Source organism: Monodelphis domestica, chromosome 2 (genome assembly GCF_027887165.1).
Source record: "Monodelphis domestica isolate mMonDom1 chromosome 2, mMonDom1.pri, whole genome shotgun sequence".
Taxonomy (NCBI): domain Eukaryota; kingdom Metazoa; phylum Chordata; class Mammalia; order Didelphimorphia; family Didelphidae; genus Monodelphis; species Monodelphis domestica.
Genome location: NC_077228.1, coordinates 27,988,983 through 28,015,752, shown reverse-complemented (window position 1 = coordinate 28,015,752; position 26,770 = coordinate 27,988,983).

Genomic DNA, 26,770 nt, shown 5'->3' with positions numbered 1-26,770 from the left:
CTGCTAAATGTTGGGGAATAAGCAGGAGTAACTGTTTATCTCTGTACCCTTTGCAATTAGACAGGTAGTTCAGAATCTCTAACCTGGTCCACAGGTCTCTCTTTAATGTTGTCTGAGGATGGTGTAGTGTGAATAGAATTCAGGATCTGGAGGGTGATTCAAGCTTGAATCAAGCTCTGGTTCTTCCTGTCTATGTGGCCTCTAACAAGTAATTTCCCCTCTCTTGGCCTTAGTTTCCTTACCTATAACATGAGGGAATTAGAGTGGATATTTTTATTTTATTTTATTTCCCCAATTACATGTAAAATCAGTTTCCAACATTAAGAAAAAAATTTTGAGTATCAAATTCTCTATCTTCACCCCCCTCCTAGATGGTAAACAAACATATAGATTTTACATGGGCAATCATGTAAAACATTTTTCTATGTTAATCCTTTTGTGGAAGGAAACAAACCAAAAAAAAATTAAGAAAGTTTAAAAAGTTTGCTTTAGTCTGGATTCAGACTCCATCAGTGTCTTCTCTGGAAACAGATGGCATTTTTTATCATGAGTCCTTAGGGATTGTTTTGGATCACTGCATTGGTGAGAATAACTAAGTCATTCAGGGTTGTTCATTGTACAGTATTCCTGTCACTGTGTATATATTCTCCTGGTTCTGTTTATTTAACTTTGCTTCAGTTCATGTAAGTCTTTCCAGGTTTTTCTGAGCCCCTTATGCCTATCATTTTTTATAGCACAATAGTATTCCATTACATCAGATACTATAACTTATCAACCATTCCCCAACTGATGGGTAGCTGCTCACTTTCCAGTTCTTTGGCTCCTTAAATAGAACTGCTTTAAATATTTTTGTACATATAGCTCCTTTGTTTATTTATCTTTTGGGGATGCATACCTAGTAATGGTATTGCTGGGTCAAAGGGTATGTTCTGTTTTATAGCCCTTTGGGCATAGGTCTAAATTACTCTTTGGAATGGTTGAATCAGTTTACAATTCCACTAACAGTGCATTAGTATCTCAGTTTTCTCACATTCTCTCCACATTTTGGCATTTTACTTTTCTGTCATTACAGCCAATCTGATAGATATGGAGTGATACCTCAGAATTGTTCAAATTTGCATTTCTCTAATAGTGATTTAGAACATTTTTTGCATGACTATGGAAAACTTCAATTTTTTTTTATCTGAGAACTGCCTGTTCATATCCTTTGACCATTTATCATTTGAGGAATGACTTGTCTTCTTATACATTCAACTCATTTCTCTATGTATTTAAGAAAAAAGGCCTTTATTAGACTGGTAAAAATTTTTGCACCATTATGATTACTGTATATTACTCTCCCTTCTATTTCCTCCTGTTTAGTTTCTAACCACCACTTCCCCCAATTTTCCCTCTTTCCTATCAGCCATGCTTCCTTTCTCTTATCCTCTTCCCCTCCTACTTTTCTATAGGGTAAGATAGATTTCGATACTCGAATGATTGTGTGTTTTTCCCTCATGGAGCCAATTCCAAAGAGAGTAAGGTTCGTATGCTCTTCTCCCCACCTCCCTCACCTTCCCCTTCCATTGTAAAGTCTTTTTCATGCCTCTTTTATATAAGAAAATTTACCCCATTCTATCTTCCCCTACCCCTCTTCTCAGTGAATTCCTCTTTCTCATGCCTTAATTGAAATTTATATCATCCCATCCTATTCAACTCATGCCCTTCTCCTCGGTCTATGTATATTCTTTCTATCTGCCCAAATAATTATAAAATTCTTAGAAGTTACAAGATTTATTGTCCTGTCTATGTATGTAACCAGTTTAACCTTATTGAATATCTTTTAATTTCTCTGTCTTGTTTGCTTCCCCCCCCCCCCCCCATTTCTTGAGTCTTCTATTGAGTCAAAATTTCCATTCATCTCTAGTCTTTTCATCAGGAATGTTTGAAAGTCCTCTTTTTAATCGAATACCCTTTTTTTCCTCCTGAAGAATTATACTCAGTTTTGCTGGGTAAGTGATTCTTGCCTGAACTCTTTTGCCCTCTGGAAAATTGTATTCCAGGCCTTCTGATCCTTTAATGTAGAAGTTGCTAAGTCTTGTGTTATCTTGGCTGTGGCTCTATGATATTTGAATTCTCTTTTTGGTTGCTTGCAATATTTTCTCCTTGAACTGGGAATTCTAGAATTTGGCAATAATGTTCCTGAGAGTTATCCTTTTGGAATTTATTTCAGGAAGTGAGCAGTGCATTCTTTCTTTTTCTGTTTTACTCTCTGGTTCTAGAATCTCAAGGAATTTTTCTTTGATGAATTCTTCTAAGAAAATGTCTAAGCTCTTTTTTTCTGACCATAGCCTTCAGGTAATCCATTAATTCTTAGATTATCTCTTCTGGACTTATTTTCCAGTTACTCGTTTTTCCAATGAGACATTTCACATTTTCTTCTATTTTTTCATTCTTTTGATTTTGTTTTATTGTTTCTTGATGTCCCACGAAATCATAACCTTTCCAAATTCTAATTTTTAAGGCATTTTTTTCTTGCGTGCACTTTTGTATCTCCTTTTCCATTTGGCCAGTTCAACTTTTTAAAGAGTTCTTTTCCTCACTTAATTTTTGTACTTTTTCTATATGGCCAATTCTGCCTTTTAAGTTCCTCTCCCTCAGTACATTTTTTATGTCTTTTTCCAGTTGGTCACTTCTGCTTTTTCAGTAGTTCTTCCCTTCATTGAATTTTTGTGCCACTTTTACCAATTGATCTATTCTGTTTTTAAGATATTAATTTCTTTAGTATTTTTTGTGCATCCTTTACCAAGCTGTTGACCCTTTTTTCATGATTTTCCTGTATCACTCATTTCTTTTCCCAACTTTTCTTCTACCTCTCTTATCTGATTTTTAAAACACTTTTTTGAGCACCTCCATTAATTCTTTTAAGGTTTGAGTATAATTCTATTTTTCTTGGAGACTCTGAATGCAGTAATATTGAACAGATAAGTCAGACATATGCTAGATTCCACAGTGGTGGAATTCAAGCTGATATTCAAACCACCCCTGAAATTCAAAATTATCTCCTCTTCTGGTAAAATGGGAATGGGGTTGCTAAACTGAGATTTAATTTCTTATTTTGATTGTTGATGATTCAGCACCAGCCAAATTATGTAGAACTAGAGCACTGGAAACTTAGATCTTCTCTCTATCTCACTCCCTCTCATATAGAACTTACTGCTTCTCTCCCCAAGGCCTGTAGGTTCCTCAGTTCATTGCTCTAAGAATTATTTTAGGGTCAGAGGGGACTCCTGAGTCCAGAAGAAGGAGAGTAGAATAGGGATCACTGTGAGAAAGAAAGGATGATCTGGAGGATCATAGTGAGTCTCTTGAGAACAACTGAGGAAGTAGAGGAAAAGATGTTCACAGAAGAGTCTTTTGGGAATGGGAAGATATTTTTGGCATGAGAGCACAGAAAGAGAGGTACAGAAGATAGAGTGATGGAAAATCAAGCCTGGAGGAGGGGACTGATTTCTGGAACCCTAACCAAATGTTTCCTTCACAAGCCATCTGGTCAGACCTGAAAAGAAGTGGCATCAACCTAAGAGCTATAAATGAGGTTCTGTTCACTCTTTCCACTATTGCTTTCCAGGCTACACTCTGATAGGGATAAGAATGCAACATGTGACCAGGCAGATGTGATGGTGTGGGAGTCTAAATATTTCCTCTGCCAATTTGTTCCTGTGACCTTTAGGAAATCCATTCCCTTCTCTGAACATTGGTTTCTCCTTTGTGAAATAAGAGGCTTGTATTATATCATAGTTCCCAGTTTGGTAGTAATTACATAGGGATCATCTAGTCAGTGTTAGAATACAGTCAATAATAGCTTTTTATTCTGTGGTCTGAATATGTTATGAGTTACAGATCTATCATTTCCTGGTTTTGCATATATGTGATTAATAACATTCACACATATATTGAATTCATAGTAGCTTTTTGGGGAGGAGCCATGATGGCAGCTTAGAAACAGCAAAAGTTCAGACCTCCTCAAACCCTTCTTCACTGAATCAAAAACACAATGCTTCGAGGGGACTGAAAACCAAATCTAACAACAGGACAGAACTAGGAACCCTCCTGCTGAACTCAACTTAAAAGGTATGCCCCTCCAAAAAAAAGCCTGAAGTCTAGAACACACAAGTTTTTGGGGAAGGAAAAAGGAATGTCCCAGGACCCCTCCATCACCCACAGTGCTGAGCCTCCAGCAGTGGCTGAAATTTCTGGGCAGGCAAGGGTGCTAATCTGGAGGGTGTACCTTGCTAGCACAGCTGTGCTAGGCTCAGGGGCATTGAACACAGGTGACATAGAGGCAGCTGGAGGAGAAGCTCAGAGCAGGCAGCCTAGGTGCAGCCAAGACACTCCATCTTGCCTCCACCCCTTCTTGAGAGTTTGACCTCAGGGCCATCTTTGCAGATCAACTCTGCCCTGGCTCAATCTTATCAATAGGGCAGATAAGAAGGCTTCAGAGGGCAGGGAAGCTCAAGCTCCAACACTCCTCCCCCACAGACCAATCTGAGAGCCTTGCTGACTAAGCTCCAAGGGAAAAGGCTGCAACAAACTGCAGGCAAATAAGAAGCCCAGCTCCTTTTCAGCTTTTGTAGCCAGCTGGGGAAGATCTGACCTCAGGGCTCATTAATACCATCAGCCTAACCTGATAAATCAGCAGAGCAGAAAAGAAGCCCCCTTCAGGACAGAACAGCCCCAAACCACAGATTCAGCAAATAATGAGAGGAGCAAGACTACAGGCAGTTACAGGGGAGAAAGAAGGGGAAAAATATAAGTAAACAACAGAAAAAGAAAAAAGAAATTACAATTGACAGCTTATATCCAGGCAATGAGCAAAGAGCAAATAGGACAGAAGTGGATCAAGAAACACCAAGCAAAAACACAGAAACTCCAGCAAATTGGACACAGACTTTGGAAGAACTCAAAATACAATTCAAAAAACTATTAAGAGAGGCTGAAGACAACTGGGAAAAGAACTTAGAAAGCAAAATAAGTATTCTGGAAACAGAAAACAGTGTCTTGAAAGCCAAAATTAACCAGATTGAAAATGAGGCAAAGGAGATGAAAGATCAGAAGGAGAAGGATGACCAAAGAGCCAGAGATGAAATTCAATCTTTAAAAACTAGAATCTAATAATTAGAAGCAAATGACTTCACAAGGCAGCAGGAAGCTATAAAACAAAATCAAAAGAATGAAAAATTGAGGAAAATATGAAACACCTCATCCATAAAATGGAAGATCTAGAAAACAAGTCCAGGAAAGCCAACTTAAGAGTCATTGGACTACTGGAAAATCATGACAAAAGAAAAAGCCTGGACATCATTCTACAGGAAATAATCCAAGAAAACTGCTCCAAAATTCTAGAGCAAGAGGGAGAAGTGGAAATTGAAAGAATCCACAGATCACCTCCTGCATTTAATCCTCAATTGACAACACCCAGGAATGTTATAACCAAATTCAAGAACTACCAGACCAAGGAAAAAAATATTACAAGCTGCTAAGAAGAAGTCATTCAGCTACCACAGAACCACAGGTAGGATAACACAGAATCAGGCTGCATCTACACTGAAGGAATGGAAGGCATGGAATATTATATTCTGGAAAGCAAGGGAACTAGTTCTACAAGCAAGAATCAACTGCTCAGCAAAACTGACTATATTCTTGCAGGGAAAAGTTTGGTAATTTAATAAAATAGAAGAATTCCAAGCATTCATAAAGAAAATACCAGACTTGAACAGAAAATTTGATGCCCAAACACAGAACTCACAAGAATCACAAAAAGGTAATTTAGAAAGGGGAAAAAACAAAAATACAAAAAAAACCCCTTTTTTTAAGGGACCCAATAAGTTAAAATGATTTGTATCCCTACAAGAAAAGAGGATATTGGTAACTCTTAAAAATTGTTAGTATCACCTGTGTAGCAGAGGGAACAGTGACAAACTGTATAGAATGAAATGCCAAGACATATATAAAAATATATATGTATATATATATATATATATACACATACATACATATATATTCATACATATGAATGGATAAATAAATAATATATATAAAACTAGAGGTAAAAAAGAGGTTAATACTGTATAATTGAAAATCTGTTACCCTAAAAAAGAATTACATTTCCTGGGAGCCCACTGACTTCCTGTTATTACATACATTCTGTAGACATGATATTAGAGAGTGGGTGTTCCTCTTTCCTGGGCTTGTAGCCAGCATGATGGTGGTGGTAAGCTAAGCACAGAGATTTTTAAATGGGCTAATTAGCCATGGGCATGTGGTCTTTATTTTGTATCCTCTTTATTCCTTGATTTCTAATGTTCAAAATCTCCTAAAATATAATATATTATTATTGAGATTTAAATTTAATTTTTATAATACTAAGAGAAATGGGAAAAGAGACAAAATGGGGTAAATTTATATGTCATAAAGAAGCTCATGGTGGGAGTCAGGGAGAGCACCAATACACTGGAAGGGTAATGAGGTCAGAGACAAGAAATACTTAATTCTTATGTGCATTGAAATTGACTCAAAGAGGGAAGAACAACCAGATCCATTGGGGCAGAGCATTTATTCGTGCCCTATAGAGAAGTAGAAGGGTAACAAACAGACTGTTGGGGATGGAAGTAATACAAGGGAGGGAGAGTGTGGGGGCTAGAGTAAAAAAGACTTTTAAGAAAAATAAGAGGGCAATAAGAAGGGGGGAAAGGGAAGAAAAATAAGGGTGGGGAAACAGGGGGACTGATTAAAAACAAAACACTGGTGTAGAAGGAAATAGTGAAAGAAGAAAGGGCAAGACTAGGACTGGAAATCAAAATGTTGGGAAATACACAGCTGGTAATCATAACTCTGAATGTGAATGGGATGAACTCATCCACAAAATGGAAGCAAAAGGCTTTTAATTTGGATTAGAAACCAAAATCCTACCATATGTTGTCTATAAGAAACACACATGAGGCAGGTAGACACACACAGGTTTAAGGCAAGTGGATGGAGCAAAATCTATTGGGCATCAACTGAGAAAAAGAAAGCAGGAGTCACAATCGTGATATCTGACAAAGCCAAAGTAAAAATAGATCTGATTAAAAGATATAGGTAAGGTAATTACATCCTGATAAAAGGCAATATAGACAATGAGGAAATATCAGCACTCAACATGTATGCACCAAATGGTATAGCATCCAGATTTCCAAAGGAGAAACTAGTGGAGCTCAAGGAGGAAATAGATAGCAAAACTATACTAATGGGAGACTTGAACCTTCCTCTCTCAGATCTAGACAAATCAAACCAAAAAATAAATAAAAGGTAAGAGATGTAAACAAAATCTTAGAAAAATTAGAGTTAATAAATATATGGAGAAAAATAAATAGGGACAAAAAGGAATATACCTTCTTTTCAGCAGCGCATGGTATATTCACAAAGATTGATCATGTACTAGGACATAAAAACATTGCAAACAAGTGAAAAAGATCAGAAATAATAAATGTAAACTTCTCAGATCATAATGCTGTAACAATTAAAATTTAGGGAATATGGGGAGACTGAGGCAGGTAGAAATTAGTTTCTCTCTGCAAGGAGTATTATATTTTTTAGAGGTTTATTAAAGGTTAAAGATTAAAGAAAATATAGAATAAGAAAGAACATGTGCCTAGGCCAGAGGCCTACGCCAGATAACCTCACATCACAGAAGAGATGCATCTGCTCCAAAACGGAAGTCCAAAAAAGAGAGCCCAAAAACCTTTCCCACCAGCTTAAATCCTTCCTTGATCTCGGCTCACCTCAGAATTCCCGTGAGATTACAAATCATTTTGGGGAAGTGGAGCAAAGGCTTGTGGGGATTGTAGTCCTGTATTCGAGTCTATTTTTTACATTCCCCCCCCCCCTTTGATTGTTTGCAAAAAAATTAATTTTTTTTTCAAAGGATCATGAAAATATTATCAATTTAAAGATTACAATAATTTGATGATAAGAGAAAAAAAACAAACCCAATAATTGCTGAACGCATTGACAAAAAGCCGTTAGGGGGCAGTCCCCTTTGGCATAAAAGTATACATACAAATAAATGTTCAATCAACCACACCCAAAGTTCAATTTTGTGCAACTTGTGGTCTGGAGGCTTCTTCATGGTAGCTTCTCCAACAGTTCAGTTCTGGATTCAGAGAGGTAGCATCTTCTTTACCTAAAATTCTTCTCAAAAGGAATTTAAACTTTGCAATTTAAATAATAATATTTTTTACATTCCCCCCGTTAAAAGGGTGATTGACAAATACAGAATCACTTAGGGATGCATTGGCTGAGGTATGAGGTATATGAATCAATTGGTAAGAGATATTAAAAGACATCAGAAAAATTGAAATAAAAAAGAAAAATTTCTGGATGAAAATATGTCTATATTTTATATATATATATATATATATTTATATATCAAAGTCTTATGTGTGAAAATTCCAAGTGAAAGAAAAATAAATCTATAACAGGCCCTTCAATCAGGGCCCAATCAAAATGATCTAAGCAATGATGCATTTACTCAGTCAGTAGCCAGGACTACAGAAAGTTGCCACACTATGAGAGGCAGAAAAGAAAGGGACCAGATTATAGAAGCCAAGTAGGAGCCAAGTTTGGGGATACTCGTCTGTGAGTATCTTCAGAGTGAGTGTGGACACAAGGAAAGCCTATGTCTAACAATGATAAACACAGTAACCTCGAGCCTTCACACTAGGTTCAAGACCTTTGTATTGGCCTAGAAGTGCATCAATCCATCCTGGATTGGCTTTTCTTTGGCTCTGTGCAATGCCTCTTGTGTGTATATCTTGTCCTGGAATCAGACAGAATCATTAAGCAAAGTCCCATAATTTTTTAAATAATTAGTGGCATCATTTTTATAGTCACAAGCTTTTTAGGGCCTGCATTGGCAAATGTATTTCAAACTTGTAGCACTGAAAAGTCAAAAAGTTAAAGAAAATCTTAATGTGCTTCAAATATAAAAAGGAGAGAAAAAATAATAAAAAAAACCTGAAAAAGTATATTGCACATGCAAGAAAAATATAATAATAAAAGAGCTTTAAAAAATTCAAAAATATAGCTTATAATCATTGTCACTCTGTGTCAGCTAAGAAAATGTAAAATGCAAGGCTTTTTCACCAAAAATGAGGTCCATTTCCTCTTTGTATCTGGCCATGATCACTGTGAGTAGAAGGCAAATTAACTGAACAAGGTTAACAATTTTTTTCATTTTTAAAAATACAGTGATACAAATATATAGTACCAGAATCCCCAAAATTCTCAATAGCCCAATTAATTACAATAGCAAACAAACACACTTTCATATTTCACATAAGTTGCTGTATGACATTTTTAAAACCTATGAATTGATGGACATTTGTCACAATTTTTACAAACGTAGCAATCTTTCAACCTTGGTAATAAACATATTTTTAAACAAAGTAAAACTCATCTCGGGTTAAGAACATAATCAAGAAATCTAGATATCATTCTGGTGCAAGTAAAATAGTGAGCTGAAGAGCATAAATAAAGAGGTGCTCCTTTTTCTTGGAGGCTTTTAGGGATACAAATGCCCTGAGAATAACTGCCCAACTTCCATTCACATATTTAAAAATGCGGGAAGGTTGGGGGTTATAAAATGAATTTCACTTCAGCTACAATTGGCAAAAATAACCAGATTGTAAAAAAAAATTCCAAAAATCATATTTAAAAAACCCTTAAAATAAAATCATTTGAGGTATTTAGCACATTAAAATTTCCAAAGGTTGTTAATACAATTATAACCAGTTCTGAAGTCCATCTATGTGATAATTTACAAAGTCAAAATAGAAAGGCTGTTTTTTCATATATGGGCTTATTCACAATAATATTTGTTCAACACAGTTATAGGGGAAAAACAACAGAATTTCAAAACTCAGTACATTCAAAATAAATTCAATCAACCTTCAGTTCACAGAATAATATTGAATCCAGTAATATATGAACTTAAAATCACAAAGTTAAACCATAACAAAAAATGCAATAGAATACAGAGATTTTTATAAACCATTGGAGTCTGAAATGCCTTAGAATATAGCCTTTAGTCTCTTCAAAGTTCCTTGGGTTCTTATCCATTTAAATGTCTATTGTCAGAAGGCAGAGTGGTAAGAGCTAGGCAATGGGGTTCAAGGGACCCATCCAGGGCCCCATAGCTGGGAAGTATCTGAGGCCAGATTTTAGCTAGAGACCTCTCGTCTCTGGGCCTGGCTCCCAGTTCGCTGGGCCACCCATTTTCCCCTTCAAAGTTAGTTGAATCTTCTCCCTGACACACAGGTGAAGTCAATGCTATTACCAGAACAGTCAAAAGGTATCCTTTTAAACCCATTGCTTTTTAGGTTTCTGTTTGAAAAGATCTGTTTCTTCTCTCTAGTCTCTCTTTCCCCTCTCCCCTAATATGATCCCTCCTCCTGCCTCAGTCCACATAGAGCCTAGGCCACCCACGTGGAGCCAATACACCCCCCCCCCCCCCCCCCCCCCCGTTTGCTCAGAGGCTTAGCTTTCCCTCTTGTCTCTCCCCTCCGCCCACATGGCCAATACTGTTACCAGCTGATAGAAATGAGTCCTGAGTGATCAACTCCAAGTATCTGGGTGACAACTGGGGTCGTGCTCGTGGGTCTGGGGCACAGAAATAGGCAGGCATTGGGCCAGTGAGAGGTCAGGAGCAGGAGCTGGAGCAGCTGCGGGGGTGGGCAAGGCTGGGACCAGGTACCAGGTGAGGACAATCTGGGCTGCAGGCAGGAAGCGATGGGGCTGAGCCAGGTGGGGTGGGCAGCAGGTCCGGAGCCTGTAGCAGCTTTGCGAGGGTAGAAAACCTTGGCCAGAGATATGGCTCAAAAAATTTTTTTTTCTAGGTACTAGAAATTAAAAGTTGAACTAAAGATCAGAAAAGAAATCAGAAGATTGAGAGTTTTTTTTGTCCCTTCATGGTTGCCATCTGTAACAATTAAAATTTAGGGAATATGGGGAGACTGAGGCAGGTAGAAATTAGTTTCTCTCTGCAAGGAGTATTATATTTTTTTAGAGGTTTATTAAAGGTTAAAGATTAAAGAAAATACAGAATAAGAAAGAACACATGCCTAGGCCAGAGGCCTACACCAGATAACCTCACATCACAGAAGAGATGCATCTGCTCCAAAACGGAAGTCCAAAAAAGAGAGCCCAAAAACCTTTGCCACCAGCTTAAATCCTTCCTCGATCTCGGCCCACCTCAGAATTCCCATGAGATTACAAATCATTTTGGGGAAGTGGAGCAAAGGCTTGTGGGGATTGTAGTCCTGTATTCGAGTCTATTTTTTACAATGCAATAAAAATAATAATTAGTAAGGGTACATGGAGAGCCAAATAAAAAATTAATTAGAAATTAAATGATATGATTCTCCAAAATTCGTTAAAGAACAAATGATAGAAACAATAATTTCCTTGATGAAAATGATAATGATGAGACATCTTTTCAAAATCTATGGGATGCAGCCAAAGCAGTACTCAGGGGGAAATTTAGATCCTTGAGTTCATATAGTAACAAATTAGGGAGAGCAGAAGTCAATGAATTGGGCATGCAAATTAAAAAACTAGAAAGCTAACAAATTAAAAACCCTCAGATGAAGGCTAAATTAGAGATCCTAAAATTAAAGGAGAAATTAATAAAATCAAAAGTCAAAGAACTATTGAATTAATAAATAAGACTAGATGCTGGTACTTTGGAAAACAAATAAAACAGACAAAGTACTGGTCAATCTAATTTTAAAAAAGGAAAGAAGAAAACCAAATTAACAGTATCAAAGATGAAAAGGGAGACCTTTAATGAAGAGGAATTAAGGCAATCATTAAAAACTATTATGCCCAATTATATGGCAATAAATATGGCAATCTAGGTGATATAGATGGATATTTACAAAAATATAAATTGCCTAGATTAACAGAAAAATAAATAGAATACCTAAATAACCCCATATCAGAAAAATAAATTGAACAAACCATCAAAGAACTCCCTCAGAAAAAATCCCCAGAACCAGATGGACTCACAAATGAATTCAAATATTCAAAGAACAACTAATCCCAATATTATACAAACTATTTGACAGAATAAACAAAGAAGGAGTTCTACAAAATTCCTTTTATGAAACAAATATAGTTCTGATTCCAAAGTCAGGCAGGTCAAAAACAGAGAAAGAAAACTATAGCTCAATCTCCCTAATGAACATAGATTCAAAAATCTTAAATAAAATACTAGCAAAAGTACTCCAGCAAGTGATCATGAGGGTTATTCATTATGATCAGTTGGGATTTATACCAGGAATGCAAGGATGATTCAATATTAGGAAAACCATCCATATAATTGACCATATCAACAAACAAACCAACAAAAATCACATGATTATTTCAATATATGCAGAAAAAGCCTTTGACAAAATACAACACTTATTCCATAGTAGCTTTTTGTCATCATGTACTTTCTCAATCATTGATCAGACTTGGATATTCAGCTGTTCTTTTTGCCTGTGTTGTAACTGGAGCATTTTTCTTGCATAAGAAATAAATATGCCTTCAGTTCAAGGTAGTAAGCTTAAACTCTGTGGGTCCTCATCCACTCCGAATTATAGCTTGAGCCCCCATTCATATATTTGTGTTTACTATTCAGTCAAAGGACATAGTTCAAATCATAGATATTGGATGAAATAGCATAGTAAAAAGGTAGTAAGGGAACATTTCTCTGATAAATTGCCCTTCTATGTGTGTGCCACATGTATTCTGTAGGTGTATATCCCTTTATGTGTACTCCCTGTGTGTGTCTTACCCTTACCATGTGTAGTGTGACTCATGTTTATAGGTAAACTCTTCCACTGATGCTTTTTTTTAAAACCCTGGTATTTCATTAAATGTATTTGCATTGATCAGCAAAAGTAAACTTTTTCACATCCAGTGAAATGGAGTCACCACAAATGGGAAGCTGCTATCCTTATTCTGTATGTATTGAATAAGGAAGTAAAAATTACACTAAAGAATGATAGGAAGAGCAGCGGGATTGGGTCTTTTAAAATTTTCATTCAATGGTGATCTTCCATCCAATTCATCCTCAAATGCTCTTGGGATGCTCTAAATGGGTGGTATTCTTGGCTGTCAGATCTTTCTTCTTGGAAAGGAAATTAAGTTTTGTTTGTTACATTGAGTTTTATGTTGTTTTTTTAGTCCCAGGACAGTGAATGACTTTCTAAATTCTTTAGGCAATGGTGAGAACTGGTGTCAATGTCTTTTCTTTTATTCATTTCATGTTTTTTGTTTTTGATAACTTGCCACCAGTGAGTGGTCTAATTGTACACATACAGTTGATTTGAATACAACTCTACATTAACAACTAGTCATATCCTGTCTATTAAATAAAATTGGCTTCATATTATGAGTTGTTATTTGGGGTTTGTCATACCCAGTGAATCCTGGTCCATTTCTTGAAGAAAGTAGTCATGTTTCTTCATCTGTAAGAAAAGAAAAGAGGTTGGAATAGGTGACCTCTCACATTTCCTTCAGCTCTAAACTTGTGATTCTAAAATTCTATGTATAGCCATGAGGCTTCTGTGTGATCTACAAATCTAGGGTCTCTCTAGTTTCTTATTCTGAACCACATTTGCCACTATATTTTTCTCAATTCTTTCCTATGACCAGCATTGTATAAATATCATTGATTTATTTTTGTTAAATTTTTATTTAATTGATTAATTTAGAATATTTTCCAGGATTACAAAAATCATGTTGTTTCCCTCCCCTCCCCCCAACCCCCTTCTATAGTCGAAGCACAATTCCACTGGGTTTTACATGTGTCATTGGTGAAGACCCATTTCCATATTATTGATATTTGCACTAGGGTGATCATTTAGGGTCTATAACCCCAATCATATCTCCATTGACCCATGTGATCAAGCAGTTGTTTTTCATCAGTGTTTCTACTCCCACAAATCTTCCTCCGAATGTGGATAGTGTTCTTTCTCATAAGTCCTTCAGAATTGTCCTGGATCATTGTATTGCTACTCATAGAGAAGTCCTTTACATTTGATTGTACCATAGTGTATCGGTCTCTGTGTACAATGTTTTCCTGGTTCTGCTCCTTTTGTTCTGCATCACTTCCTGGAGGTCATTCCAATTCACATGGAATTCTTTCAGTTAATTGTTTCAAGCACAATATAGCACAAAATAGTATTCCATCACCACCAGACACCACAATTTGTTCAGCTATTCCCCAAGTGAAAGGCATCCCCTCATTTTCCAATTTTTGGCCACCACAAAGAGCACAGCTATGAATATTCTTGTACAAGTCTTTTTCCTTATTATCTCTTTGGGGTACCAACCCAGCAGTGCTATGGCTGGATCAAAGGGAAGACAGTCTTTTAGTGCCCTTTTGGGCATAGTTCCAAATTGCCTTCCAGAATGGTTGGATCAATTCACAACTCCACCACCAATGCATTAGTGTCCCAATTTTGCCACATCCCCTCCAACATTTATTACTTTCCTTTGCTGTCATGTTAGCCAATCTGCTAGGTGTGAGGTGGTACCTCAGAGTTGTTTTGATTCACATTTCTCTGATTATAAGAAATTTAGAACATTTTTTCATGTGTTTATTGATAGTTTTTATTTCTTTATCTGAAAATTGCCTATTCATGTCTCTTGCCCATTTATCAATTGGGGAATGGCTTGATTTTTTTGTACAATTGGTTTAGTTCTTTATAAATTTGAGTAATTAGACCTTTGTCAGAGGTTTTTGTTATGAAGATTCCCCCCCCCCAATTTGTTGCTTCCCTTCTAATTTTAGTTGCATTGGTTTTGTTTGTACAAAACCTTTTTAATTTAATGTAATCAAAATTATTTATATTACATTTTGTAATTTTTTCTAACTCTTGCTTGGTCTTAAAATATTTCCTTTCCTAAAGATCTGACAAGTATACTATTTTTGTGTTCACCTAATTTACTTATAGTTTCCTTCTTTATATTCAAGTCATTGACCCATTCAGAGTTTATCTTAGCGTAGGGTGTTAGATGTTGATCTAAACATAATCTCTCCCACACTGTTTTCCAATTTTTCCAGCAGTTTTTGTCAAATAGTGGATTTTTGTTCCCAAAGCTGGGATCTTTGGGCTTATCATAGACTGTCTTGCTGAGTTCACTTACCCCAAGTCTATTCCACTGATCTTCCTTTCTGTCTCTTAGCCAGTACCATACTGTTTTGATGACCACTGCTTTATAGTATAGTTTGAAGTCTGTTACTGCTAGGCCACCTTCCTTCACATTTTTTTCAATATTTCCCTTGATATTCTTGATTTTTTGTTCTTCTAAATGAAGTTTGTTATAGTTTTTTCTAATTTAGTAAAAAAGTTTTTTGGTAGTTCAATGGGTATGGCACTAAATAAGTAAATTAGTTTGGGTAGGATTGTCATTTTTATTATGTTAGCTCATCCTACCCATGAGCAATCAATGTTTTTCCAATTGTTTAGATCTAGTTTTAATTGTGTGAAGAGTGTTTTGTAGTTGTGTTCATATAGTTCCTGTGTTTGTCTCGGCAGATAGATTACTAAGTATTTTATATTGTCTAGGGTGATTTTGAATGGAATTTCTCTTTCTAATTCTTGCTGCTGAGATGTGTTAGAAATATATAGAGATGCTGATGACTTATGTGGGTTTATTTTGTATCTTGCAACTTTCCTAAAGTTGATTATTTCCACAAGCTTTTTGGTTGATTCTCTAGGATTCTTTAAGTAGACCATCATGTCATCCGTAAAGAGTGATAGCTTGGCCTCCTCATTGCCAATTTTAATACCTTCAATTTCTTTTCCTTCTCTAATTGCTACTGCTAGTGTTTCTAGTACAATGTTATATAATAGAGGTGATAATAGGCATCCTTGTTTCACTACTGATATAGATTTTTTAAAGTATTATTTTATCTTTTAGATTTCTCTGATACTAAATACTGGTTCCAAGGCAGAAGAGTAGTAAGGGCAAACCAATTGGGTTAAGTGATTTTCCCAGGGTCACACAACTAGAAAGTGTCCAGGGTCAGATTTGAATCCAGCACATCCTAACTCCAAGTCTGCTCTCTATCCACTGAGTCACCTAGCTGCTCCAATTTAGTAGATTATTAAAGTATATTGATTTAATTTGGACAAACTGGATTCTTTATGGAATTTCTTTAATTCCTTGTTAATTCTATCTCTGTAAGCTGTGATCACTGTTATGCTTAGCCTTTCTGCAAATACTTATCATGAACACAGAAATACAAGATGACCAAATATCCCATAAACTGATGTTTTCTTTTGTCCTTGGATGTATGACAAAACCAACTTTGCCAAAATGCCTTGTTTTTATTTTTTCTTTTCAAGGAGAAGCTATGAGCTATTGTCTTGTTTGGCTGAAACTTCCTTCTGATTTAATTTATGATGAGAATGGCAAGATGGAAACAGTCTGGCTGTTCTAGAGGTATATCTTGTCATTGGATAAAGGTCTTATCAGCTGAATTAGTATCTCGAGACCATCTGAAACAGTGATTCTTAGCATCCTCCTCCCCTTTCCTGCTATGCTGTTCCCATTATGGTATTAGCAGAGGGAGTTACTCAGGACTGAGTTGGGTGGCCAGTCCACTGGTGACAAGCATCTTTGTTCACGAGACTGGTCCTTGGGAAGCAGACAAATCTGTTGTAGGGAGCATACAAGCCTTTTTAACTTGGTAGAACCTACCAGAGAGAGGCTACATTAGCTTTTAAGAACCAAAGATAATCTCCAAGCCACGATGGGGTAATAAAGGAGAACATGTTATTACATAGTAGGCACTTAATATATATTTGTGGAATTAAATTGATTACTGATAGTTTAATGTGGGACTCTTCACAATGAAAAGGGAACAAGGTGGCATCTAAGATACCAAATCTCAATTTCTTCTTCTGTAACATGGGGATAAGAACAGTGTCCTATGTACTTCACAACCTGAGTACCCTCACCAACGGTGTTTATTAAGCACCTACTGTGTACCCACTCTAACTCATTCTCCACTCAGCTGCCAAAGTAACTTGCCTAAAGGATAGATGTGACTATATCACCCCTGATCAAGAAACTCTAGTGGCTCCCTATTACCTACAGAATTAAATGTGAAGTTTTAGGTTTGGCACGTAATATTTTTCACAACATAATCCTTTCCTACATTTCCAGTTTCTTCCACTTGACTCCTTTTTCATACATTCTCTGATCTAGAAACCTCTGACCACCAGATGAACCCTCCAACAGGATGCTCCACCCTCTGTGGATGCCCTTGCAGTGGCCGTCCTCCATCCTTGGAATGCCAGGCCCTCTTACCTTGCTTGTCAGTTTCCTGAGTTCCTTTATGATTTAGCTCAGAGCTCACCTTCCCTAGGACTTTCTCCATCTTCCCAGTTACGAATGCCTCATCTTTTGGATTATCTTCCATCGAATCTGTATGTATCTTATTTGAACCAAGCTAGTCACATGTTTTCTTGCCATTCAAATGCACGATCCTTGAAGGCAGAGACTGTTTTTTACCTTTATATCCCCCTGTGCTTAGAACAGTGTCTGGCTGGCAAGCACATAACAACGAATTGTTAGCTGATTATCGTTGAACAGTTTGAGGGAGCCTTGATAGGTGAGAAGAAAGCTGTCACTGGATGGAAGGACAAACTGGCACTGGCTGATTAGAGGCAAGCTACAAGCTACATGGAGACAGAGTGGACATCAAAGCGTTTTCTACTTGTGTGAATCGCCACTAGTGAGGACACAACCCAGAGATTCTGTGTGTATTTGTGGAAGCTTTTCAGCCTCTGTTTTAACTATGCCAGTTTATTAAATGTTGTTGCTTTGAATTTGTGTCTACTGGTTGATGGGAAGCACACTGGTAGGGGCTCATGACCTGTGGTTTTTGGAGTGCAATCCCATAGAACTGTCCCCCTGGCACTTAGGAATACTAGTCCTTCTCTGGGGGTCCAAGAATTATGTTTGCAGATTCAGGCAGTAGTCCAGAGGGAATGCTACAAGGAAATGAATTAGAAATCTAACATGAAAGAGAAAAAAGGTCCCAACTCGTACTATTTAGAGCTGCTTTTAAGAAAGGCTGGGAATGACTCAAGAGTGAGTTGAGAGATGGTTATTTTATGAGAAGAACTGATTACTTCCTTCCAGAGAAAAAATGATTAACTATTGGAGAATTTCTTTACTTATTAACAAATTATACAAGGCTTGTTTTAATATTTCATGTATCAGAATGTCTGGTATCCACAAGAGAGCTCAGCAAACAAGTTAAAAATAATTAAATACAATGACTACAACAACAAAAATGGAAACGACCACAACAATGAGATAATCAAAACTGAATGCTATAAAATTACCAATAAGCTTGCTTCAAGGAAGAGATATAAGAAGACACTTCACTTTGCTCCTTTGTAGAGGTGGGGGTCCATGGGTATAGAATACTGTATATGGCATCAGATTTTTTTTTCCCAAGTGCCAGTTGGTTTTGCTGAAATTTTTTTCACTTGTTGGTACAAGGGATGGTCCTCTCCAATAACTCATCAAGCCCTTTTGCAATGACCTCCAGTTGGACCTCTAGGTCAGTGTGTTCTGCTTTGGGATGACTCTTATTTGTTAGGTTTTTTACTGATCTCAAGATTAATCTGTCTCTTGGACACTTCTCCCACCATCCTCCCCACCCCACCCCATCTCCCTCATTGCTCCTGGTTTGGTTTCAGTGAGTAGACAATAAGAATTAAGAACGGTAAGAATAAGAGATCTACTCCTGATGAGCTCCACATCTCCGAATGGGCTTCCTTAGAAGATTGTGAGCTTCCCATTACTAGAGATTTTCAAAGTGAGGAGGGTGCTGGGTTCTGAACCAGTGAGGGGATGCAATTATAGATCCTGGATCGGTGATTATTTGTAGATGAGCAGAAAAAGGAGGATAGATTTGGCAACTTTAGGGAACAGGCGACTTTCTGGACACCAGGTCAGATCAAACAGGCTGGGGTGGGATTCCTCACAGAGCTCTGCCCCCCTATTCCCTTCCATGGCTCAGAGCTTGAAACCATGTGGATTATCTTGTGGCTGGGACCACTGTTCCATCAGCCTGGTGAGCAGGACAAAGAGACCATGTTGTAGCTGACATCTAGACTGCATGGAGAGCCCAGAAAGATGTCCGGGTAGGCTTTCACCAAGTTCACTGAACCAAAGAATCTTGGAGCTGAAAGGAACTTCAGAGGACGTCCATCCTGAACCCCACAAGCATAAGAATCCCCTTGACAACATTCCGCACAAGCAACGTCAGGAATGTCCAGCTCTTGTTAAGGATTCCCGGAGATGGGGAGCTCACAATCTCTTGAGAGCCCATTTCTCTTTTGGAGATCTCTAATTATTGAGGAAGACCTCCTCTACCTCAGCTGGGGAAGGTTGGGCTGGCAGGTGAGCAGGCAGCAGGCAGGCAATAATCAGCATTTATTAAGGGGTTACTATATACCAGGCATCATGAGCTGGGGACACTTATTACAAGCAAAAAGACAGCCTCTGCCCTGAAGGAACTTACGTTCTGACGGGGGACAATAACACAGGGAAGCGCTAGGCTGACCTCCTCACTTCTTGGCCAGACTTGAGCTCCCTTATGGATTTCTCCTCTTCTTTTCTTATGACCAGAGCTGTTACATAATAGAATGAGCTTCCTTAGAACAGGAATGCCACTGAGCCAGAACAAGAATCTCTGTGGGTCAAGCTTTAAAAGGTAATATTCTCTATTTTATTGTATTTTTACTAATTTAGTTAAATATTCTCTAATTACATCTTAATCTGGGTCAGGTCAAACTTGGCAGCAGTGTAGGCTATATGTGGCCCTTCTGACTCAGAATGTAAGTAATGAGCTTCCCGTCGTTAGAGGTTCTCAAGCAGAGGACAGTTAGTGTCAGGGACACTATGGAAGATAATCCTGCATTGGCTGGGGCCTTGGGTCAGGTACTGACTTATGTCCCTTCTAGTTTCAAGGTTCTAGGATGCAATGACTCCCCCTGTCATTGTTCCCCACTCTGGATTTACCCAGTGGACAGCGTGTGTTGGGACCAGAACATAAACACTGTGAGAAGTGCTGGATATTTAAACAAGCTTCCTGAAGTCCTACAGATATTGGCGGAGCCAGGATTGGAGCCTGGATCCTTTTACTCCAAAGTCATTGTTTCCAGGACTTCAGGCCTTCTGTATCCTGCTTGTACCCAGAATTCTCGGGTACAACCTTTGGGGTACAATCTCTGCCCCATCCGCATGGAGGCAGATGCCTGCAGAGCTAGGTCTCTGCCTTTTGGTAGCTATAAACACCAAATGGATTTAGAATTAGGAGACAGAGCAGGAGGGATTAGTTAGTTTAAACCCTTTACTCTACTCCTAACCAAGACCTGCCTTGGAGTCAGGACCTCCTAGGACTGTCTGTCTAGTCCAGGACTGCCCATCCTTGAACTGGCCCATCCTAGCTTCAGTCTCTTCTTGCTCTGGTCCATTCTGTGTACTTTCTAGACATACAGTTTCTTCCAGGCCCCCTTCTCTGTGATCTCACACCTTCCATCTCCTGCTGGTCATTTCCTGCATAATCTCTAGGCTTCAGAAGGAAAAGGAGTAGTGCAATGGGGACTTCATTTGACTGTGCCTTCAGTCTCATGCCATAACCCTTCTCTGGCCTCTTCTGAGGAGTGGCACCTTCCATTCAGTGATGAGCATTCTCATACCTTCCACATCCCTCTCAATCCAATTCCTTCTTTCCATCCTCAGAGTTCCAACCAAATACCGCTCAGCCCCTCCACTGTCCCCTTTGGGATGCCTATTCAATAGGCAACAAATGTCTTTCTCTTGAGTCTTTTCCTCTTCCCATCCCTTCCATCTTCTAGCTGTTATTGAACTCCTGTGGATTAAGTTATCTCTTTCCCAAAGATTCTTAAACCTGACACCCCCCTGATGACAGTCTCTCTGGCCACCCTTTCAATAGTGGCTGCACCATGACTCATTCCTCCCCGCTCCCTGGTCCAGGTGGAGGAGTTGCACTATTCCTTGCTCCTAATGGCCAGTTCCAGGTTCCCTCCTTACCTCCATCACTAAGTAATCTCTCCTCTGAGGTTTGTGCAGTTTGTACTACTGTTCTGCCAGAATCCTGGTGGCTATTGTCTAGAGACCTATAGATCACTCATTTCTTTACTTTTTCAGTGAGTTCTATTTCTGGCTTACAGTACTGAACGAAGGTGGAGAAAAAAATGCAGCCACTCTAATTAGGTCCATTCAAATTTATGTCACCCAACCTCAACTGAGCCCTCACTGCTGCTAGGCAATCCTACTACATCTATTCCATTCACATTCTCCCACTCTCCACTGAGGCTCTTCTAAACCTCTTCATCCTTCCTCAAAACTCCCATGATACCCTTCTGCCCTCTATCTCAGGTAAAACCTTCCCTCCTCTTCTACAGAAAAAGTTGAGGCCATTCACTGTGCTCATCCTTCTTCCTTCTTCATCTCCTATCACTCCTTGTCTCACATGACGAAGTGTCCTGACTCCTTACTAAAGCAAACCCCTCTACTTGTACAATTGATCCCATTCCTTCCCGAAGGATTACTCCTGTCATGCCCACCCTATCCATTATCTTTCATCTTTCCCCTTGTCTCTTGACTCCTTCCCTTCTGCCTACAAACATGAGGTTATTTCCCTCCTCCTCCAAAACCATCACTTGATCCTTCCATCCCCACTGGCTACCATCCTATACCTCTGCTACCTTTTGTGGCCAAAATGATTGAGGCCATAGGAGGATAGGTGCCTGCCTCTACTTTCTCTCCTTAATCCTTTATAATCCAGCTTCTGACATCATCATTCCACTGAAATGCATTTCTCCAAAGTTGTCAACAATCTTAGTTGCCAAATCCAGTGGCTTTTTCTGAATCCTCAATTTCCTTGATTTCCCTGAAGTCTCTTGACACTGTTCATCAACCTCCTCTCCTGGATACTCTAGATTTTGGGGACACAACTCTCCCCCAATTTTCCTACCCATCTAACTGCTCCTTTGTTTCTTTGGCACTAGCTGTAGTTTGTCCCTCAGGGTTCTATCCTAAACCCTCTCCTCTATACTACTTTACTTGGCATGGGTATCAGCTCCCATGGATTAAATGATCTCTATACCAATGAATCTTAAAGTAACTTATTTTGCACTAACCTCTCAAATGACCTCCAGCTGCTTTTCAGACAAGTCAAGTTGGAATATCCAGTGGACATCTTAAACTCAACATGTCCAAGATGGAACTCAGAATCTTTGCCCCTAAGCCATTTCCCCTCCATTCTAAATGGCCAACCCAGGAGTCATCCTGGATGTCTTGCTCTCTCACCGCCCCCCCCCCCCCCCCGGCCCCCATCCTCTGCCCCATATCCAGTTTGTTGCTAATGCCTATTGATTTCATCTTTGCAGCATCTCTCATGTCACCCTCGGACTCAATAAACTCCAGTGGTTCTCTCTGTCTTGCTTCCAGGATCAATTACAAAATCCTTTGCTTGGTGTGCAAAGCCTTCCATAACCTAACCTCGCCCTCCTCCTCTACTTCCACCTTTCTAGTCTTCTTACATCTTACTGTCCACCATGTACTCTTTGGTTATGACGCTGACTTATGGCTCTTCCACAAACACAACACTCCATCTGGGAATTTTCTCTTGCTGTTTCCCATATCTGTCTCCTAGCTTCCCTGAAGTCCCAGCTAAAGTCCCATCTTCTACAGGAAGGAAGCCTTTCCCAACTCATCTTAATTTTAGTCTTTTCTTTAAAAAAGGATTTCTGGGTCAGATAGTGGCTCAGTGGCTAGAGAGCCAGGCCTGGAAATAGGAGTATCCAAGTTCAAATCTGGCATCAGATGCTTCCCAGCTGTGTGATCCTGGGGAAGTCACTTAACCTCAACTACCTAGCCCTTACTGCTTTTCTGCCTGAGAACCAATGTTTCATATCAATTCTAAGACAGAAGGTAAGGGTTTTATTTATTATTTTTAACCCTTACCTTCTGTCTTAGAATTAATACTAAATATTAGTTCCAAGGCAATATATAGCAGTAAGGGCTCGGCAATGGGGGTTAAGTGACTTGCCCAAGGTCACAGAGCTAGGAAGTATTTGAGGCCAGATTTGAACCTGGGACTTCCTGTCTCTAGGGCTGGCTCTCAATCCACTAAGACACCCAGCTGCCCCCAGAAGGTAAAGGTTTTAAAAATTTTGTTGTTTCATATTTATCTTGTATATAGTTTATTTGTATATATTTGTTTGTTGCCTCCTTTATTAGAATGTGAACTCCTTGGGGGCAGAAACTGTATTTTATCTCTTGTATCCTCAGTTCTTAGAAATGTCTGGCACATAGTAGGTGCTTAATAAATGTTTAGCAACTGAGATGGAATCTAAAAAAAAGAGAATTGGATCCGAAGGTCTCTCCTAGCTACAGATAGCTCTCACTAATGATGTCAGGGTCCCATGCTGTTAATGATGAGGATGAGGAAGATGAAGGGCTTTATCTCTCCCTATGTGATGCTGAAAATATCCAATTTCCTGAGCCTTCGTGTCTTCATCTCTAAAATGGGGTAGAAATACTGACTCAATTCTTCATCTCTTGCAGTCTGTGCTCTTAGAATATCTTCAGTGCCCCAATGGACGTTATACAAAGGCAAGGACAGTACTCTAGGCAGGGGATTCAAATGGGAGACCAAGCCTTCCGCCCCTTTCTTTTCCACATGCCAGCCTTAGGTGGATTGGCAGCATTTGGACGGACTAGAACTGCTTGGCCTTGGGACTAGGAGAAAGTTAGAGTGAGTGTCAGACATCTGGAACATGCTGCCTCAGGACAGAGGGAGTCTCCTATCATTGGAGGTCTTTGAGCAAAGGCTGGTTGACCATCTGTTGAGCAGGTTCTTGTTCAGGTCTGGGTTAGGCTTGATGCCAGCTCTGAGCTTCTGGGATCCTGGGATGAAGAACATTCTGGGGCCAATCCCTGGGGATTTGATGGGCAAAGTGCAAAACAAGATTTAGTAGGCAGAGTGCTCAACACAGGCTAGCCAAATTAGGAAATGGTTAGGACAAATGAGATGTTGGATGGTGGCCTCATGGCCAGTTAAGACCCTGTCTACTGAGCCATCCATGACATGACAATTATCAAGGGACAGAGACTCCTAGACCCTCGGAGCCTGGGAGAAGCAAGGAACATCAAGGACCGTCTTCTCATCCAGATCGTCCCTGAATAAGACTTCCTTTATGATATACCCTGTATGTGGTTGACCAGCCTTTGCTTGAAGACCTCAGGGAGGAGAGGGTGGGCAGGGAAGGGAGGAAATTTCCTACTTCCCAAAGTCACCTGTTCCATGATTGGAAAATTCTTCCTTAGTTTTCCCTGAATCTGCCACTTGCCTCAGATGGTTCTGATTCTGCCCTCTGGAGGCAAACCAAGCAAGTTTAATTGCTCTTCCAAATGATCACTCCTTCAAATATTTGAAGACAGCTGTCTTGTCTCCTCTTCTCCAGGTTTGTTCACTCCCTTAGTCTTCACACGGCGTGACCTCGACCTTCCAGCTGTAGTCTCGTCATAACGCATCCTTCCCTCCCTCAGCTCCAACCAGAATAACAGGGTCTGGAAAAAGTGTGCAGTAACATATGCCACTGGATTGATGAAGTGGCTCTCTGTTAATAGGGTTGGACCTTGATTTAAAATTGATGTTCTTGGGAAAGTGGGATGACTGCCCCATTGGCCTTCAAACCTGGCCCAAATCTGAGAATGTAGGTGTGGTGTGGGCTCCAGCCCTCAGGGTAGCTGGGGTACAGGTCTGGAGAACAGCTCAGAGAACAGAGGAGAATGACATGATGCAATTAGACTGGAATTAAGAGCTCTTTTAAAGACACACAAACCTTCTGAGGGTGCTGCTTCTGGCCCTCCCTAGTGGGCAGAGCAGTGGTGTTCCTCCTAACGTCTCTGTGGGTCCTCACTGGTGAGCTGGGGAGTAGCAAGAACAATTTATACTATAACATCGATATTGTAAAAATGAACAGTTTTGAGGACTTTTTAAAGACAGATGAAGAATGAAATGAGCAGAACCAAGAGAACAATTTATATAATAACAACAGCACTGTTAAAACAAACAACTTTGAAAACTCTAAGAACTATGATCAATACAATGACTGTTCATGATTCCAGAGGACTGAGGATGAGCCATGCTATCCGTTACAGAGATGTGACAGAATTAGGGTGTAGAATGAGACATATATATGCATTTTTGCATACAGTCATTGAGGATATTTGTTTTGCTTGACTATTCATATTTCTTACAACGAATTTGTTTTTCTTTTCTTTTTTTCCAGTGGAGTGGGAGAGAAAATAGATTTGTTAATAAAAAGACGTGTGTGTGTGTGTGTGTGTGTGTGTGTGTGTGCGCTGAATGTTGCATGCACTTTCAGATGAGGTCACCATATTATTCGTTTTACTTAATTGTTTTGTTACCAGACATCCTCTTAAGGTGTGGGAGTAATTGGTAAATGTTTGTAATGTAAACTCCAGTGGCTCCCTATCACTTTCAAGATCAAATACGAAATCCACTGATTGGCATTCAAAATCCTTCAGAACTTGCCTCCAGCGCCACCCCAGCCCCTCAATCTTTCCCCCTACCTACTTTATGATCTAGTGAAAATGTCCTTCTCAGTGTTCTTTGAAAGAGACACTGAATCTCTTGATTTCAGGAACTAGTGTTCCCAGGGTCTGGAATTTCTTTCTCTCCCTCCAGGCTTATGTCAAGAACCAGCTAAAATTCCACCTTCTGCAGGAAGCCTGTCCCAATCCTCCGAAATTCTAGTGCCTTCTGTCTGTTGGCATTTCCAATTTTTCCCACCTATAATTTGTACAGAGCTGTTCTGTTGTCTCCATTAGATTGGGGACTCCTTAAGGGCAAGGACTATTTTTTTTTTGCCTTTCCTTGTATCTTAGTGCTTAGTACAATGCCTGGCAGGTAATAGATGCTTAATAAATACATTAGAATCAAGAAAACGTTTCTTTTTGAAAGAGCAAGTGGCCAAATCCCATTCTCTACTTCTAATTGAGAGGCTTCTATAGCTTTATTATCAAGTTAGACTCAAGTGGGCCCTGATGAGGTAATCAACTTTCATGTCACCTAAAGGAATGCTTGGGAGACTTGCATCTTTCAGGATATTGTTAATAATGGAATTGTATTCTCAATTTACAGAAATTATTGACGGATTTGCACATTTGTCCTGGGCTTCCACCCCAAGTCCAGAGGCTTGCTAGTTTTCATTTCTCCCTCTCTGTGAAGTAAAATTGTGTTTATTTCGTGTGGTTCAGCCAAATGATCATCCTATTGTCTATTTCCTAGAAGACTCCAAGTTGCAGGTTGGGAAAAATGGCGGCTAGCTGCAGCCCTAAATCTATTATTCTATGGCAGTTCAGTGGCCTTAATAAATTGAGTGGAAATGTCTTTCTGCCTGATAGACAGCAGCTCCCTCAGGTGCTACAGAGCAGTGTTAGGAACGACCCACCCTGGGTGAGCTTCTGAGGTTGCCTCTCCCAGGTAAATTGGCTTTACATGAACATATAGCCGGGTGGGTCTCCTGAAGAACCGTAAGATGTACACAGCAGTATACTAGAGTTGGGAGGGTCCTTAGAGGTCCCCTAAAAATCAGCCTATGCCTGAACA